Source organism: Frieseomelitta varia, unplaced genomic scaffold (genome assembly GCF_011392965.1).
Source record: "Frieseomelitta varia isolate USP_RPSP 00005682 unplaced genomic scaffold, Fvar_1.2 scaffold_862, whole genome shotgun sequence".
Classification (NCBI taxonomy): Eukaryota; Metazoa; Arthropoda; class Insecta; order Hymenoptera; family Apidae; genus Frieseomelitta; species Frieseomelitta varia.
In genome coordinates this window covers 45,348-63,219 of record NW_025110659.1, presented here as the reverse complement: position 1 = coordinate 63,219, position 17,872 = coordinate 45,348, and the positions used below count along the sequence as shown (strand labels likewise).

Below are 17,872 nucleotides of genomic sequence, written 5' to 3'. Positions count from 1 at the left end.
GGCTAACAAGCGTAAACAGCATTACGAACTACGGAGGCCGTAATCCGCGTTTCGCCTGCAGATTGCCCGACGAATGATAACTTTTGGTTCTTAACGCCATACTGCGAAACCACGGCCTCGTACGTACATGTGAGCATACATGTAGTAGCCTGTTACGTTTCACGACCAATGGCTAATTTTTCTGAAAAAAAATGGCGGAAAGCATCCCCCAAACGACGATTAAAAGTACGTTAAATAAATGCGAGGATAAATATCGCCGCGGTTTATCGAATGAATGAACCGCGGGCCGCGAATTTCACGCCGCGAGAAATAGAGCCAATTTTCCGAGCGGCGGCCGTTGAACAGCAACAAGGCGATGAAAGCGAAATAACACCGAGAGCGCGCAAGAAAAAGAAGCGCGAGAACTCGAACGGGGGGAGAGGAGAAAAGAAAAAAAAGGCACGAAAAGGATGGAGAAAGAAAATTAAATTCTCCGGTGAATATATGAAATTAACGCGTGTTCGAAAGGGAAAAACGGCGGTTCCGCGGCGACTCGAGTCCTCGGTACAACCTTTCATCCCCCGTATTTCCCCCGTGCCTCGGCCCTAGGTTCTTCCCGAGCTGGGTAAATACCAAAAATTCCCCGGGCAAATGGAAATTCCACGTTCGAGCACCATCGAAGCGGCGCTTGAAAAAGCTCGGCGGCGTTGTAACCGCGTAAACACGCGATTCGTTTAATTTTTCAAAGCAGTTTATCTGCACTTGGTGCTTGACACAGAAATCAGTTTACCGGTGCTGCTGCTGCTGCTGTGTACACGCGGTATACACACGCATACGAACGCACGCATACAGCGATAGACTATGGATAGAGAGAGCGAGGTACTCGCGTATTGGCACGGCGACGTGACGCGACTAAAGCACGAATGAAAACGTCAACCCAAGAAACACCGACAAGAGCACGTGTTTATACACACGTCGGGAAATTACGATCCTGCCTGTCTTTTCTCGCGATCAAGGCAGGTATATAAATACAACTGCCTCGTCCTTTTCAAAACTCGCTCGACCACCGCAAACACCGCGCGAGAAGTAAACTTCGTTCCACTGAAGCGCGCATCACTGAAGTTTTAGCACGAACGAACAAACAACGCTGAATATTTCAAGGAGGATGCGCGAGGAGAAATCGTCGAGAACGAAGGGAGAGATCGAAAAGAGACGTGGACACGCGTCTGGTTCCTCCCATCCTCACCCCCGTGAAAGCGATTTGGCAAGCGAGAACGTCACGGAGCATCGAGACAAAGAAAAAAAGAAAAAAAAAAAAAGGGTCAACGCGGTGTTCCGTGGTTGTTTCAATCGGTCGAGAGTGCATCAAAATAAATTGCGCGTATCGCGTCCGCGACCAAAGCGACCGCGGCTTAACCGGTTCTTTTGCGGCGACGAAATTGCAGGCGATCCTGTTCGATTGACTCTCCAATCCCCCAGGGTACCGTCGGGGCATATTCACTGACCCCTGTCCATCCGTATTTCGGAGCCGGTGCGTCACAGATTTTTAGAAAAAACAAAGGTGGACCTTGGTCGCGTTAAAAAATCACGCTGCGCTCTATCTACCTGCGCCCTCCATATACCATTTATACCATTTCATAAATTTCTCGGTACACAATCTAACTACTTTCTCCATCCTCCTTTACACGATATATCCATTTTATCCCACTTGTCCGTTGTAAATCATTTTACCGAATATTCGCTACGATCCGGGGGCTACACACTTTCCGTAAATCAAGTACACTCGATAATTCATACGTTGTGTGGAATTCGCTGAAATACCATGGAATATCAAATCACATTTTCTCTGCGGAGGAACGATGAAGCGATGCATGGTGATCAACGACTGGCCCGGTTCCGCTTCTTGAAACAAGTAAACGAATAAAAGAACGGAACACGCTCGCAAGCACTACTGGTGGTAACTGATGGAAACACGCTCCATTAGTATGAAACGATCAAAAAAAAAAAAGAAGAAAAAAACGTGTCATTGACGTAACAAACCTACGATTAATGATTTTTTTTACAATACAATACATTTCTGAGTGTCAGAGTCATTTCTATTGACTGTGATCAGTTGATTAAGTATTACGAGAAGATAAAATTGAAATAAAAGTTTTCAAAAGATCTCGTAAATAATATATAAAATACCGAATGATTAAACCTTTTGTTACGAGCGCCAGATATATACGACAATCTACTGACGTAATTTTAGAATAATCACGTAATAAAAATACATGGTGCACTTCAGCCATCAATACAAGCGTTCTCTACCTTCTTCTATTTTATCTTTTTCTATTCATCTATTTCTATTCGATGGTGGAACATTTGAACGATGAGAAATTATTGTATCGAAAAGAATCTATCGAAATTTAGACAAGACTGGCTACAGCTATAACTGTTAATCTCTTAAAAGTTTAAGATCAAATTTGAAAAATTAGGTTGGAAAAGTTACGTTTGAAAAATTAAAGTTTGTTTTTAAAAAGAAGCATTCTAAACACTTGTCAAAATGTTACTGACAAGAATTCCCAGTAAGAAAGATTCCGTTTCAAAACGAATTAACGAACTCAGAAAATTATTCGATCGACTTCTGGCATGAGCTCCTGTTCGGGTGGTAGCGCTCGAGCAGAGCGGATTAACGTAGTCGGTTAAAAGAAAGAGTTGCAAGAGTGCCCAACACCTAAACAACGAGTTTCCCTTTTAGTCGCCTTTTTTACGCAGGGATTACGTTGGATCTATTCTGATCCCCGAGGCCACAGAGGGAAGCACAGAGTCCACAAGTGTTGGACCATCTTGGCGTCGCTGCATCAAAGACAGTTGCAGCTACGATTGAATATGATACGAAACCGTCGTCGTGCGTAACCTGCGAACGTAATGGCGAATGCTATCACCTGATACCTGAACGGCGTAGTTTTCAATGACGGTTGACAAGCCGGCGACACGCCTCGGTGCAATGCACGACAGTGATTTGCTTTGCGGTCCGCGTCGAATGAATTTGCGGCGGCGCGGACGGCAGGCGCGTGCGGTTACGTATAATTACGCACTTAATTGCTTCTATTGCGAAGACCTGAATGACGACGAGTGGGAGGAATAGGTGGGGCCATCATCTCTGATGAGGTTGCTTGACCACGTTTTCATTTTGTTGTCTCGGACGCAACGCGTTCCCTCTGCACGTTGCGCGCGAAAACGCGTGGCTTCTGCGTGAACGATTTCTCGCAGCTCGTGACCGAGCTGCGTCGCGCGAACCGATGCCGTGAAACGAGACGAGCCTCCTTCAGATAAAGAAAGAAAGGAAAAAAAAAAGAAGAAGAAGAAAGACGCGACGTTTAATTAAAATCTCATTAAACCGGAACGAAATTGATTTCGAGGCGCGTGAATATTTGCACGATACATGGACACGCGGACACGCGTCCCGTCCAGGGGTTAATAAGGTTGCGAATAACGTCGGTTAACAAACGCCGGGCTCGTATCGGATCGGATCGGATCGCTATGCAGCCGATCGCTATGCGCGCCTTCTCTAATTATTGAAAAATTGTTCGCGTGCACGTTCGCTCAAATCGTTCGCGGTAAAATATTCGGATAAAATCGAACTCCGTTCTATCGAATCGACGCGCAAATTAAACAAGCAGTTCGATAACACGAAATAGCGCGATAGAAATCACGTGTTGAAATTAACTTAAACTTGTTCTGCAAGTTGCGTGTTAATTCTTATTTCAGACGTGCATCGCGATAAATTTATTTATTTTTCGTTGGTTGGCCGTAATAATTGGTTAAAAGTCATCGAAAGGAACGCACCCGCTACGCTCTTCTCAAATCTCGCTACTAACTTGCGAACAAATCTGATATTTGCAATAAAGCGGAAATTCCTCAAATACTGAGTTTCGATCAGCAGATTCTTCTGGACTGGACGTCGAGCGATCGATACATTGGTCGGTCTCTTTATTTTTTTTATCATTGCTTCATCGGTGAAAATCCAGGAACAATTTCCGCGAATGCTTGCGTCCTGTCTAACGAATCGACCAGAGTTTCGCGTATACCGATCCCCTGTGGATGGAGAGTGGCGGTCTCGAGACGATGGAACACCAGGTCACACCGACGATTTAATCCGAACAACAACCGTCTGCCTCGTATTTGAGTCGGAAATAAGTTTCCGCAAGTTGCGCGGAACGGAGTCGGAAATCGCTGCACAAAATCGTTCCCCGGTCTGTGCTTCCTTCGACGACCCTCCACCATTGACCTGAATCGCGATCGCTGTTTCGCTCGCCGTAATCGGCCATCGTTTTCTTTCTAACGTTGACCTGCTGCGTCCGATCGAAGGAAATTGTCGAGGAGCTGGATAATTCGATCAGAACGACCTGTGATCGTTTTGCCATCGGCTACTCGGGCAAGTTTGACTCTCGCCAATAATCTCAGCTGTTCTAATCCCGATACAGCAAACGATTAATTGTCACGCTCTTGTCTCGCTCGTCGGTGAAACATGATATCGATCGTGCCTCGCCGTCGGATTAAGGCATAAAACGTATAATTGCTCGTTACGTCGTTGTATCGTGTATCGCCGTAAGCAGTCCGGAGTAAGTTAGATCCGGGATTCGGAGGGAGCACTCGGCAGGGAGGACTTGGCAAACAGGGATACCGCGTCCCTTGGATCCTCTTAGCGCGGACAGCGAACCTCTCTCAGGCACGAACAAACGGAATAAGTCAGTCTTCACAAAGACTGGCGTATCTCGAGAACGACGTCTAGAGATAAATGGGAGTATCTTGTATAAAACGGGAAATGAACAACAGTCCCTTTGAATCCTTCTTGTCAAAAGGAATGATACATATGTATGTGGTCAGCTTTCAGAAAATCGATGTCGCTCGACGACGGGAGAAGCCAAAACACAAAACAGCGAAAGAGGCGTTTTTTTTGTAACATGGAAGTAACATCAAAAGCAATGACATGGCGCGATATCGCCGAGTAAATGCAAGAAAAGTTATTTACGTTATCCAGCAACTTCTCGGCCAGATACTTAGCCGCACGTAAAAGCAAGTCGGCCGAAAAGTTTCCGTCTTAAGTTTCGTCTCAACGAGATTGAATCCGACGAGGGAGCCGGGGAGTTCTTTCTCCGATTGTTCCTTCTCGAGCAGCCGGAGGAATCGATCAATTCCTCGACGACGACGACGACGACACCCGGTAGACTCTCCGGCGAAGACGCGAGAGACCGAACGCTGATTTTACGATGATAGAATCGGATCAACGGAATGATAAATCTCACGGAATCAGCCGGGGATGACGAAAAGCGACAGAAGGGTCTGAGGGACCGATATCCATCAACGTCCTCCGATTCGATTAACTTCTCGCCGCGTCTCCTCTGCAATAGTTTACGCTGCTCGCCGCGAACGGCGTCCAGAGAGCGTCGCGATTCGCCGATGCGGCCGCGTCAATTACGTTAGCCGAAGCAATTACGTTACAATAACGACCACGCGGAGCCATAATTATCCGCAAACAGAGAGACGGGGCAGCCACGGCGAATTGTTACATTTCATTTCGTGGTACTTTTGGTGATTAATTAACACATTGTGGACGCTATTTTGTTGTAGGAGACACGACCCAGGCAACGCAAATATATATGAATTTTACAAAAAGTAGGGAAATTGTTTCCTAACATGCCACACCAAGAAACGTTATTGGAGGTATTTCCATTTTAATTGTTAACTATTTATTTTAATTATTTACTTTAAAATTAATTATTCATTCTAATTATTAATATATATAATAATATACTTGTCAAATGCTATATATTCTCTTGAACCTTTTCAATCATATGTTAAATAATTCGAAAATACGAGAAAATACAGACTATATATGTTTATCAGAGCATACCGTCTTCAATGTGTTACTATAAATATAGAATAAATAATAGTTAAAATTTAAAATACATAATAAATAGATTCTTAAATATTACTATAAAAAATATATAGTAATATTTAGAAATATTTTATCAATGTGAATTAAAGAAGTACATTGTACAAAGTTTGCATTGTACAAAGTTTCCTTGTTACTCCAAAAATGTTTCAAACAAAAAGTGGAGTGAGTTTCGAAAGGGGCATTAATTGACGTGATTGATATTTTTTAATTGTTGAGGATCAAGTTTTTTAATACATTATTTGATTCAACTCATCTATGAAAACAATATTAAAATATTTATCAAACCGAAAAATCATTGGTTAAAGGGATATTTTAATTAAAATATTGCAGATACTTCAAAATCGAATTTCTTTGCTCGATTTTATACTTTCCTTTTATTATTATTGTAGATAAATTCGACTCTATTTATTTTAATTGAAATATTTCTTCAACTAATGTTTCAAGAAATATTTCGGTATAAATGATTTAATACTTTTCTACAGCGAATGAAGAGCTGAATCGAACAGTGTAATAAAAAAATGAATAAACAAAAAAAAGCTCGATTACACAAACTAATTAATTTTTATACAATTATATAAATTAATGCTCCTTTCGTAATTTAACTTTTGTCTAGAACATCTCGAATTACAATTAATCGTTTCGAAAATGTTCCAGCTTCTATTCTCAGGTTATTCACCCCGTGTGTACTGAGAGATTAAACTAAATGTAAATGAAGAACGCGAATGTTCTAAGAATGTTTACGTATAATATATTCCCTCAGGAATAGAGAAAGAGAGAACGTAAAGATGTTAGCATACTATTAGCATATTGTCGAGATATTCACGCTCGAATCGTATTTACTTGGCACCGTGTTATTTTGCGTTATTTTTTGCGAGCAACGGATTTGATTTTGACGGGGAATTATCATTGCAGATACCTCTAGACAAACTTGCAATGCAATATCGTTGAAGCTTCCGAGCGAGCAGGTTGGAAGCAAACAAATTTCTTTCCGCTTCGATTAAGCTCTAGTTAAGTCTCAGCCAGCCGTTTTCCCGCGTAATCGAGCAAAGTAGACGCAAACAAGGCTCGATCGTAATCAGAGGGAAATTTTCCCCGGAAGTAATGGAACGCCACATTTCGATCGAGAGATCTCCTATTTTCCTTCGGTTCGACTTCATTTCAGTACGATCCCACCCACCGCGTTCCTCGTTCGAATCCTCCCTTCATTTTCTCCCGCCCTCTCCCTCTCTATTTCTCTCTCTCTCTCTCTCTCTCTCTTTCTCTTTCACTGCTTTGCTCTGTCAACCATTCGAGCACGCGTACAAACCCGAGAGGGAGAAAAATGAGGAACGAGCGAGAGAAACGGGGAAGTACGAAGAAGGTCGGAGAAAAGATCCTCGAGGTGGTGAGCGTAATTTCGATTCCCCGGGAAACTCGTCTCTGTGTGGCACGACTCTTTTCTCCGCCTTACTTCCAGCGCAGAAACTTTCTCCGCAAAGAGACAGAGAGAGAGAGAGAGAGAAAAGTCTCAGAAACTGGCCGACAGGTGGATGGAAGCTTCGTTCCCGGCATTCCGATCGTCAGGGTGGAACCGGTAATTGTTTGTTCGTACCTAACACTACCACTCAGCCAAAGGGTGGCGGGGGAGGGGAAGTGGGGATGGAACGAACTTCTTGGTTGAGCGCGATACCAGCAGCCCGGCGTCGCTGTGGGTGCTCGGTGCTCGTAGCATCAAGGATAGTGGTGGTGAGAAGAGTGTCGACGAGGCGGACGAAGCGGGTGGTTAGGTTGAGGGCAGTGGAGCAGCAGTAAGGTTGATTGTAAAGAGAGACGGAGGCGAGCGCTAGCTGCCTGGCAGTGGCACGGAACGGAGGAGGGCTGTCGTTCCTTCGCCCCTCGACTAATGAGACCCCGCGCGGTTACATCAGAGGCCGGCGACAAATTGAAACGTACGAGCCTAGAGGGGCCACGAAACAGAGTGCAACTTCCTAATGCGTGACTATGGACCCTCGCGTCGGCTACATCCGCAACCCGTTAACACCCCCCTCCCACTGCGCCGCGTTAACGCGAGGAATTGTCCGTTTTCTAATTTCGTTTCGTCGACCGCGTGTATCGTCATCGCGAATAACGACTTTGTTCTTATCGTTGGTCACCACCGGGAGGTTCCAGAACCTTTCCAAAAAGCAAACCTGTGTACAGCGAGATGACATTATTCGAGTCATCTAGAGATTTAGGGGAGGAACGTAGAGTGCGCAGCACCGGCTAGGGTTGGTCCTTACCGTTAGTTAGTTACATTACTGACTGGAAAACTTAAATTAATACTACGTCGTCCTTGACAACACCTGCTGACGTCGTATTAAATAAATTAAATATAATATTACTAATATAATTTTTAAGTATAATAAATTCCGTGCTTTTTTAGACACGTGGTTGTCGTCCAGTCAATCGGACAAGTTTAAAAAAAATTCTATACAGTTCTTAGGTTGCTTCTCCTCCGTTTTTATATAGAAAAATGTCTGAAGAGAAGAAAGGAAAATGGACGCAGAACAAAGCGTGAAAGCAGTTTCGAAAATGCCGTACGAAAAGAAAATGGCTATAATAGCCAGGCTGAAGCTCTTCAAGAAAAAGAAACGTCGATCCGTTTGCTTATGATATTCGTATAACATATTTAAATAAAAGTTTTGTTCACACTTTAACATTATTAATAATAGTACTGGACGATAATTTTTGCTACATTTTCATTTATGTGAATTGTTGGTCCTTATGATAAAATTTAAAGAAAAACGGTAGGAAGAAAGCACCCTCTTGTTAAGCATCGTCAAAGTTTCATTAAGAATTGGCCAAGTTGTAATAGAAAAACTTAGAGTGTCCTACCTAATATTTTAAAATTCAATCTACAGTCAACGAAGAAGTATTATTTTAATGTAACTCGCTTACGTATTGTTCGCAAAGAAATCCAGCGAATTATAAGAAAAATTGCGTACCTTGATTCGAATAATTTAACTCTGCCCCGAGGGAGAAAATTCGTGGCATCAAGAAGTTTAGTCTGGTCGTCGAACGCCCGTCTCATGGCTCTGATAACAAGCACGCGTCGATAAATAACGAAACGGGCGTGGACTTTCTGCGAGAAAGGGAAAAAGAAGGTACAAAGGCGCGCGTTCGAGTAATAAGTTTCCAAAGTGATTTATGTGTAATCTCTCCGCGAAAAGCGTCATTATTTTCGCAAGAGCCGCCTCCCCTACCAGCCTGACGTGCCTCGCCGCGCGCGAGTTCTTTTTACGTCCTCGTAGAAGGTTGCCGCGGAAGAAACGCGGAGCGAAAGGAGCGCAATGAAATACGTGGCCGGGCAGAATTATAGGAGTGAAAAGCATGGCCACCGCTGGGAAAAACGTATAAACGCCAGCTATAAATTAACGTTCCGCGTTGCGTACGTACAGCCTGTCTTAATCTCTTTCATTCTTATCGTAACTGGCGTGCGAGTGCGCCAATTAAAAACTGCGCGACGTTAAAACCATTAACACGCTGGTCGGTCAACCATGCCAGAAAGTTGTTATCGGTAATTGTCACCTATTTCTTGACAACGGCCGAATTATTCTTTTTTTTTTCGCTCGTTTTCTCGCACGAGAACAGTCGAGAGAGAGAGAGAGAGAGAGAGAGAGAGAGAGAGAGAGAGAGAAGTGTACCCCATCGGAGGACTCGGACATCGAAAAATCACTCGGCACACTCGGAGTGAAAATGGATTTTACGTTTTCGAACGTAGGGGCTTCCGCTTCTCGCCATTGTCCTAGTGACCTACTATATTAAAAGCGTTAAAGAGCCGCGCGTTGTTCGAAGCCAATCAAAACCAGCGGTGCCGCCACTCGGCGTGGTGGTACTCGACTTGTTCAATGGAATTCACAGACTTCTGCGTCCTTCTCGTCGTAGTATGATCGACGTCAACTCCAAAACAAACAGAGAGAGGGAGAGAGAAAGAAGAGAACGGGGGACAATCGTTTCAATAAGCGCTTACGCGCCTCCAGGAGGTCGAAATTCCGACTGGCAGAGGATAGATCCATTTCGGAGTGAGGTAAGGACATATTCGCGAGCCCTCGAGTTCCCAGTAATTGATGAGACTTCCATCGCCTGCAGGGGGTGGCGGAAACTACTGATAGGCGCTAGTCGGAGCCTGGATGGGGTAAGATGGCAGTCGAAGCAGGAGAGCAGCCAGATTACGTAGCTGACACGACGTTGTCTCTGTAGTCACGGCATCGTCGTACCGGCGCACCGTAGCCACCGCAGCACACCGCCACCGTGTGTGGGTGGATAGTGTGGAGGGGGGAGCAGGGAGGAGGGGGGGTGAACAGGAAGGAGAACGGACAAGGACGAGTAAACCTCGGAGGATGGAATCGGTGGATGGATGCCTGCGGGGTGAGTGGAGAGGGCGGACACGCCGATGAGGTTGGCGAACGGAGGTGAGTCGTAGGAGGAGAGGGACAGGAATGGATGTAGCAGCCCGGCAGCCTAGCATGCAAAATGCTGCGTCGACGTTATCACGCCGCCAGAGATTAAGGGGCTGACGCGGTGGATACGGGGCGGCGGCCTTCAGTCTTCCTATTTTTCGCCCTGCTCTGCTGAGTTTTACTTGGCAAACACCCCGCGCTACCTTCGGGGTCCTTATTGTTCGACAACGCCGCTCTCTCCACTTTCTCTCTCTGTTATGCCTTTGCACTGCCGCAAAGCATCGTTTCTTCCCGTTTCAGAATACGCGCTCCCTCCACTCCCCCCCTCCCATCCCCCATCCACCTATTTTCCATCCTACATCCTTTCTACTACCTGCACACACGAGCGTGCAGCAGCTCTTTTTCTTCTTTCCTTTCTCCTCCCCTTTTTATCACTCTCTCTCCCCCTCACGCTCTCTTTTTTCATCCCTCGTCGAGTCGACTTGCTCGTCGCGCTTATGACCGGAACTCATTTACCTGCAGTTTGCTGGTTACACAAAGGAACGTTGCCTTTTTGCCAGACTTACCAGGGGATCAAATATGCACCGGGACAGGGAATTAGCGACAAGATTCGCATCTTCGATGTCCTTTATCCTCGTCGCTTTTGCTCGCATCGATCCACAAACAACGCGTTCACTTTACGCGAAAAATCTCGCGGCGGTTACTAACGACGCGAAATTAAAAGATTAGATACCGTGGCCGCAACAAGCGCGCGTTTTATCGAGGAGATTGAACGTAGAACGCAGAATGTAAATACGAACGCGCGTAATCTTAAGTAAGATCGTCAAAGTGATTGAAAAAAGAGAATTCGGTTTGATAAAAATGGAAAAAAAATGAAGAGAGAAGAGTATTGTCAGAGAAACAGGTGAATCCCGAAAACTGGAAAGCCGATATCACTGTCCTGATCGTACATAATTCGTAGGCGAAACTCGTCTCGTCTCGTCTCGTCTCGTCTCGTCTCGTCTCGTCTCGATTCAAGACGTCTCGAGAGACTGCAGAGAAACGGAGCAAGAAGACAGACACGTACCACCCGTGCCCGTGATTAGCGGGATATTTCGGATCTCGACTCTGTCTCGCGATCTGTCTGCTGAGCTTTCATTTGGCAAACGTTCCGTATTAGTCGCGAAGTATTGTTCCGGCGTACCGTGTTTGAGCGTACACCGGGCCGTCTAAGGCTAAACCGAGTTCGAGCTCGGCTCACGAGATCGCGAGCATCCGGACGTCTTCAGTTCCCTCGTACCCAAAACGACCGCCCCACGTCGTCTGCCAGGGCCTTTCACTGTGATTTAGACCTCCGCGCGTTTCCACACGAATTACTACGCCGTTCATGACAGGAATTTATTTTATCCTCTACTCGACTCGGTAGCTACACGACGCGTTTCTACACCGAGAAACAGCGTAGAAACCACCCCGAGAAACAGGAGGAACGGAAAGAGGAAGAACGCGGGCGCGTGATTAGGAGAATTGCCGCAGGATCGATAACCTTTGAATCCCGGCCTTTCGTTTTCTATTCGAGGGAATCCTAGCCCCGACCAGAATAGATCGAGGTAACTTCATTTAGCAGAGGTTAACGGACGTCCGTGTGTTGGTCGATCGATCGGCCGCAATGAAACAGTTGTAAATTTCACTCAAGACGGCTTGGCCCATCGATTTCTTCGCCTATTTGGAGAATGAACGACGAACGGTGCTCGCGTGAACACGGGAATTTTTATTTGACAACAACTGCAAATGAAGACTACAGATGTATGTGAAGAACGTTACATAGGTGAGGTGAGGAAGATGTACGTACAATTTTATATATATATATGTACGAACAAAGCGTTCATATTCAGTAGAAATATCGAATCAGCATAATTGTAGCAAATATAATATTTTGTTCGATGTTTCAAGTTAGGTGATTAAACTTGGGTGACTAAACAAACAGTCCCAAGTCTGGTTTTTTCCACAGTTATGCGACAATCACGCTGAACACGTACATCTTCCTCACTTCACCTATGTAATGTTCTTCACATACATCTGTAGTCTTCATTTGCAGTTTTATATATACACACACACACACACACACACACACATTAAATTTATATTCCAGTGTCTATTAATTCCCAAGTTAATAAACTTTATTTATATTCATTTTAAATCACGAAGGTTAAAATCTATTTGTATTATTTTTATCTACACGCGCAAATTACATTTCCCACTTTTGCAAAGGGAAAGATTTTCAGATTTAGCAGAGTAAGAGCCTTTGAGCTTCGCCTGTCTAATCATTGCTCCGTATCAACGTTGAAGCATCTCAAATTCGGTCACCCGAGAACTCTGCGAAAGATTCCCAGAGAATACTTGGAAGGCATTCAAAGGTATAATAACTTGTAAAAATGTCGGAACCCCCGACAGAAATAAACGTAACGGAAGGTACCGGCAGAATCACGTAGTCCGGGCACGCGTGCCGCAATAAATTCAGCTGGCATTAAAATTTCACGTGTATTTCTCGCGTTTTCACAGTCAGCAGTCGGACGTGAGCGTTAATACCGTTTCTTCGGTAGCTGAAACGAACGGGGAACTTTAATGTCGCGACGCGAGTTCGATGCTGAATCAGCGCCACGTCTGGCTGTATTATCGGATCCGGCTACTGAATGAACACACACACGCGCGTCTACCGCGTGTCACGTACGCCTGCCAAGTGAACGAATAATTTCCACCGCCAACTATCATCCCAGCTAACTAACTGAAGTTCCACAGAAGTTCGAATCAAAGAGAATCTCGTAAAAATTTCATACCTTTTCACCGGTCGGTTCTACGTTTAACCATCCGACTCATTTTGCGTTTCATAATCTTTTTCATTCCCTTTTCTTCTTTTCTTTTTCTTTCTTTCTTTTTTTCTTTCTTTTTTTTTTTACTGCCTGGCGTGTTTGCCGATCTTAATTAATATCCATTAGAGAACGTAACGGAATTACATCAAACAAGAAATTTAAAAATAAAAAAAAGACGCGCGTCGCTCGTTTCTCTCCGCGCGTGATTTTTTTATGGTTTATAAATACATATAACTCGGTTAGCGGCATCGCGCGCCTGTATCGTGTTAACGGAACGACGATATTGCACAGTTTAATGGGGCAATTTCGGGCGGTGGCAGTCGAAGTTTTGGAAAAACTTTTTAACCCTTTCAACTTAATTTGTTTTCAACGTTGTCGCGCGTCCACTTAAGGTAAATTAGGTAAACTAATTTAATAAACAAGAATAAAATTCAATGTTTTCTATTTATTTGTTATTATTATTATTATTACCAAAAGCAAAAGAAGTGCATAATCGTTTGTTGATCGTGTGTTAATAACTTACGAAATCTAGCGAATGACTACAGTTGAGATTTCGAAGAACGCATAGTTTTATGGCAAAAATTTCGTTACCTCCGCGCCTCGCGACTCACGAGTTCAAAAGGGTTAAATTTCATCAGTACGAGATACAACTAACTTGTATTCTCGTAATAACTTTTGGCAACTTTTTAACCAGCCATAGTTGGAATGTTTTCGTACAGAGATATTAAACGTTCCGGGGCGTGCAGTCATAAACGAGGCGGTCGTTAGAATGATTTATCCGAGAGAAAGTTCCCTTGGTGAATCTAGCGGTCGCTAATACACCAAGAAACCAGAGAGAGGAGAGCGGAGAGAAAAACCGTGTGCCCCGGGAAGCGGGGAGAACCGAGGCTGTTCAAACCGAGGAAGCATTCCTCGCGTTCTTCTCGAAAATTCTTCCTTCCCAGACGTCGGTAAATCCGCGCGAAGTGGCGCGCTTAGGCGTGTGCCAACTACTCGACAAACGAGTTGTACCCTCGAGAGTAAATCTCGTCAATCATTAGCGGGGATGGCGGGAACGGAAAGGGAAACGGAGGAGAGAAAGAAAAAAAAAATCAGTGGAAGACGGTGAAAAGAAAGAAAATAATCGCGAGCATTTAGCAGCGGGAGTTGTTGCGTGGTCGCGGACGCCAACGGTAATGATTCGGTGCAAGGGCCCTAGACGACCACAAAGAGGAACGCCCGATTCTCTCAGCAAATTTCCAGCCCCCTCGCGCCAGCTGTGCAGCTTTCGCGAATTTAACCCGGAGAGGACCGGTCTTCGGTCTGCCAACCTGCTATATTATCGGTTTGAACGGACTCGGAATGACGGGCGAAAAGAAAAAAGGGGGAAGAAGAAGAAGAAGGGGAGGCGGCACAATCGTCCTCGCGCGTCCTCACGTAAACGCAACCGCGTTTTCATCGAGTCGCGCCGCTAAGAACACACACCGACTCGCCAGGAAAGTAGAGAAAGGAGGGTTTCTCTTTCATTTCTTTTTTTTTTTTTTTTCTTTTCTACTTTGACGTGTGCTTCTCATTTATTTCCGCGGTGGCGTCCGAGGAGAGGGGCTGCTACGTTGAGCAACCGACCACGACCAAGACCGCGGCTACGACGACGATGACTACGAGAAAGAACCGGCTGAGAAAGAGAGTAAGAAGGTCTGGCTAAACTGAGACAGAAACAGAGAGACAGAGAGAGAGAGAGAGAGAGAGAGAGAGAGAGAGAGAGAGAGAGAGAACAACGAGGACGCAAAACGAGAAGTAAGAAGGGAAAGCTACCGGAGAAAATGGGAATAAAAGAGGGACAGAGAGAGAGCATACGGTGTTCGGTAAGGAGCAAGTCGGAGAAAACCAGCGAGGAGGTGAAGGAATGGGCAAAAAAGGGGTGAGTTTCACCTTGGATAGGGCTCCAACTCCGGTGAGTTGTAGGCCGCACAGCCGGAGAAGAGAAAAGGTGGTGGGACGGGAAGGTTGCGTCGTGGAAACGAGCGTGGAAACGAGCAGTGGCGAAGGCGTGGATAGCAGGAAGAACGCCGACGCCGAATCCGGGGGGAGGGGAAAAGTTGGGTTGCAGCTAAGGGTGATGGGGTTGTATTGTTGTGTGACGGCGGTGACCCGTGGAGCGTTTGCAAGCTCCTGTAAGCTCGTCTTTCCTTTCCTTTCTTTTCTCCCCGTCTTTCTCTCTACGCGAACAACTACCCTCCTTCTACCTTCCCCTTCACCGGGCTCATCCTCTTTCGGCCGCCGGCTTCTTTCCTTCTTCTCCGCGTTTCTTTCATCTGCCTCTTGTCTCGCTTCGTCTCGAAGAATCCCCCGAAGAATCCCGGTTGTATCATCCGGGCGTTCTTCCTTTAACTAAATGCTGCCACTGACAGCTACCCTATCTATCTATCCGCCGCTTCTATCTCGTTCGCGGAAAAATAAACGGGAGGATCGCGCGCTGATATTGCGTGAATCGGCCGCAGCCGATGATTGAATAAAAATTGTCTGCATTACCAGCAACAAGTCGACAATGAACCCGGGCTAGCTAACCCTCCCGGTAATTGCCGCGAGAGCGTTCCCCCGATTGTCCGTTCGACGAATCCCAGCAAATTGACTTCCGTCCAACCTCGAGACGCACTCGAGACGAACGCTAGCAAGTAGATTCGACTCCCACTCGTTCGACCAGCTGCCAATAAACGATAGATTTCTTACAAATTCCTCGGATGCCTCCTAATTGGAGCCTGTCACCGAGAACCGAGCCGAGCGCTCTTATCAACCAACCATCCGACCTCGCGAATTCCCTGATACATCTCTCCGTGCCGTCGTCTTCGTTCCCGAGCTTTTTTCCCCCGAGCAAGATGCTTTCTCGTCGCACACCCTCCTCTCTTTTCTCTTCTTTTTTCCTCTCTCATTTTTCTCTCCCCATTCTCCCCTCGCGTCTACCGTTCCTCTTAACGTTCCTTTTCTCTGCCTCGGTCGTTCCCGCTAACAAAGAAACGACAATTTCGCAAAGTCGCTCGAGCTAAACGCTGTCACCGGCATGCGACCGGGTTTTACCGTTTACGAGCAAGCAAATGGCGGTTCTTCGGTAATATCGCGCTCGCCACTTGGGGAAACGGGGTGCACACACCGTGAACCATCGCGCGGCGTCGCACTACGGCGCCGTCGATGAGAGGAAATGATATTGGAACGCGCGTAGGAGAGTATTGGTTCCCAATAATACTGGACGTAATTACACCGGGATCTTTGATCGTTCGACCGAGCAAATCTGCAAATTGATTTTTCCTCTCCCCCCTCCCCCCTCCCCTCCTGGATCCGTGATTACCGCGCTAACGAATACGGAGACGAATAATTGGTTAACGACGGATCGATCCGAGTCGTATTAAGAAACGCGTTGCCTCCAAACCGTACGACGACAGACTTTTTAAATAACGCCACACTTTCTTTTTCCTTCTTTTCCTGTCTTTCTTTTTGCCTCCTCTTTTCTTTTCTTCCCGAACAAAACCGTCGACGAGAACGAGGCCAGGAATTGAGGGGGACAAAACTTCTCCGTCCAGTTTTTCGGACGAAATTCTCCGTCGTCAAATATGTCGGGCACTTGAATGCTCGGACATTTAATGCCATTTTATTCTGCAAAAGCGGAATACAAAATAGGATACACAGCGATACGGTATTCTACGTTTCGTTCGCAATCATCTTCAGCTATACGAGAAGCTTAATGAAGCCTTCCATTAGCTCTAACGCAGTTTCGCCGCAACAATAGCCGTTTTCGGACTCGCGAAACTCCCTGAAAAACGCTACGAAACGTTCTCGATGGGCAGGGAGGGGGAAAAAAAAAAGAAAGGAAGCCTCGTCCACTCGATCCGCGAGATTAATTATTATTATTGTTATAAAAAAATTAATTATTATTATTAGCGCAAGACAACCGGGAATCCAGTGTAATTAATCGCGAATTTCAAATTCCCCTTTAATTCGTCGACAATCGGTTTAACGAGGACAATCAAACCGCGTTATTAATATAATTTCGCGACGCGTCCCAATTCACAAGCTCGATATCCTAACTTTAACTGTCGGATGTTTAAAGAACTCGGCCTCTCGTTCCTCGTTCCGAGAACGAGTTTTGTTGATCGAGGGAAATCCGCGAGATCCTCCTCAGGCTTGGTGTACTCGAGAATACGTCGGGAAAGAAGAAAAGCGACGTCAGTCATTCAACGTCATCGAGCTGTCACGTTGCGCGCCACTCGAACCGAGGGGATTAATTAAACGACGCGTGTTTCGAGCGTCGGCGCGAATTTCCGCTTGTCAGGAATCGCGATGGCGCCGCCGAATTCGACGGTGGGCCGTTGGATTTTCGCCGAAACACCGAGGGACGAGAATGACGGCGCGGGACTTTGGAGTCAACCTCCGAGTCCGAAGCGACTTGGCAAAACCCAAGCAAAATTTTAAAGTAAAGTATATAGTATATAGTACAGTAAATATAGTATAGTGAAGTATATAGTACAGTAAATATAGTATAATAAAGTATATAGTACAGTAAATATAGTATAGTAAAGTATATAGTACAGTAAATATAGTATAGTAAAGTATATAGTACAGTAAATATAGTATAGTAAAGTATACAGTACAGTAAATATAGTATAGTAAAGTATACAGTACAGTAAATATAGTGTAGTAAAGTATACAGTACA

At 45.4% G+C, this 17,872-nt stretch overlaps 1 protein-coding gene across 1 annotated transcript in view; it reads right to left on the bottom strand.

Annotated features, from left to right (window-relative positions):
• The window catches only part of LOC122536674 (Down syndrome cell adhesion molecule-like protein Dscam2), an 81,528-nt gene that overhangs the window by 26,929 nt on the left and 36,727 nt on the right, over window positions 1-17,872 (bottom strand). The window lies entirely within an intron of this gene.